Source organism: Aplysia californica, unplaced genomic scaffold (genome assembly GCF_000002075.1).
Source record: "Aplysia californica isolate F4 #8 unplaced genomic scaffold, AplCal3.0 scaffold00004, whole genome shotgun sequence".
NCBI classification, from domain to species: domain Eukaryota; kingdom Metazoa; phylum Mollusca; class Gastropoda; order Aplysiida; family Aplysiidae; genus Aplysia; species Aplysia californica.
The window spans coordinates 3,656,523-3,658,782 of record NW_004797274.1 but is presented as its reverse complement, the minus strand read 5'-3'; the positions used below and the strand labels follow the sequence as shown (position 1 = coordinate 3,658,782).

General features: G+C 42.7%; 1 protein-coding gene across 4 annotated transcripts in view; it reads right to left on the bottom strand.

Annotated features, from left to right (window-relative positions):
- LOC101859210 (syntaxin-binding protein 5) overlaps positions 1 to 2,260 on the bottom strand; it is a 97,567-nt gene that overhangs the window by 82,210 nt on the left and 13,097 nt on the right. The gene's annotated exons all lie outside the window — the stretch shown is intronic.

Here is a 2,260-nt window from a genome sequence, read left to right as displayed (position 1 = left end):
GAGAGAGAGAGAGAGAGAGAGAGAGAGAGAGAGAGAACAGACAGGGAGAGGGGAGAGAGGGGAGAGAAAGAGACATATATATGGAGAAGGTCCGAATGTGTTTGTGTGTCTGTGTGTGTGAATTATTGACGAAGACCCGCGGTCATAGAGGCAACATCTCACAGCATACGCCGGCTGCCCCCACCCCCACCCCCGCGCCCAGCCACCTCCAACTCGCGGCGTGAGTTAAAGCTAGTAGTGGGGGGGGGAGGAAGGGCAGTGGATGGGGGAGGGTGGACGGCCCGCAGCACCGAACTGACCTGCTCTCCACTATCTCACAAATTGCAAGTTCTCCTACATCACCTTTAAATTACAAGGTACTCCGTAGTTTGTTTGTTTGTTTGTTTGTTTGGTGTTGGTAATATAGAGGTTATACTACCGGACTGGTTATCATGAGATTGCGGGTTCGGGGGTTCGAGGCTCACCACCTTGGTTCGACGTTGTGTTCTTGGGAAAGTCACGTTACACGAATTTTTTTCGTTTGGCTTGATACTATCGGAGATGGACCTTAAATTCGGAGGTCCCGCCTCTTAAATAACACTATAGTGTAGCAAAGGGCTTAAACTTGACAGTTTCGCCAATCCCGTTTGTTTGCTTGGGTAAATAAAAGCACATCGAGTTTCTTGAGCCCAAAGTTCCTTAAAATTTTCTACGCCCCCCCCCCCTTTCCCGCCCCCCAAAAAAGATAATTGTGCTGCCCTGCTTTTTTGCATACCATGTTCTATTTTGACTGTATTTTTTAACTGCACGTTAAACAAAAGTGGCGAATTCTTACAGGGTTTTAGGTTGTTTTTTTGTTGTTGTTGGGGGTTTTTTTAATTTTTTTGGGGGGTATATATCCCATGATTCCTGACCTAAAAATTCAATTTTACAGTTACGAAAGCTTTTAGCATTTGAAAGAGTTGTCAATAGGCGCGTTTATCCACGCAACTGTTTTTTATAAAATAAAAATTTAACACATTATGGGGAGTGCAAGGTTACGGGTAAAGCGTACAGCGCGGGAGAAAATGTGAGCGCGATTGAAATCGTCAATATTGTTGAAACAAACTGACCTGGGTAGAGCAAATCATTCTAAATTGGGTTTATTCAAGCTAGATCATTTTTTTACAATAAACAAAGAGAAAAAGCAGTAACGGCTTCGATTTCCTCACGACAAAAATTATTCCTGAACGCCAATAGCATTCTAAACCCATCTGCAAATTCCCAGTGCATTAAGTCAAGAGATCAGTGTTATATGTTTCACGGCAAACGTATGCACGTGAAAGTAAACAGACTATTTAAATTGTTTTGGTGACAAAGCAGCACGTGGACACTGTGAAGCGCTGAGTCAGCTATGTCCGTTCCCTTGCTTTGAGGAGATACATTAATTGCTTTCTAGGTTTCGCTTGCTTGGGGTCAAAGGACAAACGTCTGGTGTTGTCTTCACAATGAAAGGTCAAAATCTTTCTTTTTTTTGTGACATGACAGTTTTATGGCACTTGTAACGCAATTAGGCCTGATGTCATATAAGTGCCGAAAATTAGGTGTTACAAACAAACAATTTTTTTTTAACAGGAGATAAGGACGATAGATGTTTGGTGGAAAATAAGGAAGATAGACAACGTTTTACAGGGGAAAAAGAGCAAACCACACCAGAGCAACTGCCAACAACTCACTCCAAAAACTATGGAATTTTTAAATTATTTTTGTTTTGAGTACAGAGAAACGCATCGACACAAAAACGGTCATTTGACGCAGGGAGAAGTAAAACAGAAAAAGAAACAAAAAGGAATATTATTGCGGTAAAGAAGGAGTACCAGAAGTGCCCTCTATTCACCCTCTAAACTATAGAAAACCGTTGGGGGATGAAAGCTGCAGACGTCATTTATACTCATCATGGTAATTTCTGAACTACCATAATACCATAACAGCTCATACTCAAAAACAACTCCCGGCAAATAATAGGGGGTGGAGTGTTGCAAAATAATAATTTTTTTTAACAATCCGTTGTTGTTTTTTACGTCAATTCAACTATCATGGGCACGGAAATTTAAACTCGACCATGAAAAATGTATGCGCGATTGTGATGATCTGGTGTGGACTGTAGCGGGACACAAACAGCAGACACGGTGAGCAGATAGCGGGGTGTCTGTGGGGTGTCGCTCACTGACGTGGTAATTTCCGTCAGCTCACCACAGTCGGTTGGGGTGGGAGGGGGAGGGGAGAGAGACACAGAGAGAGA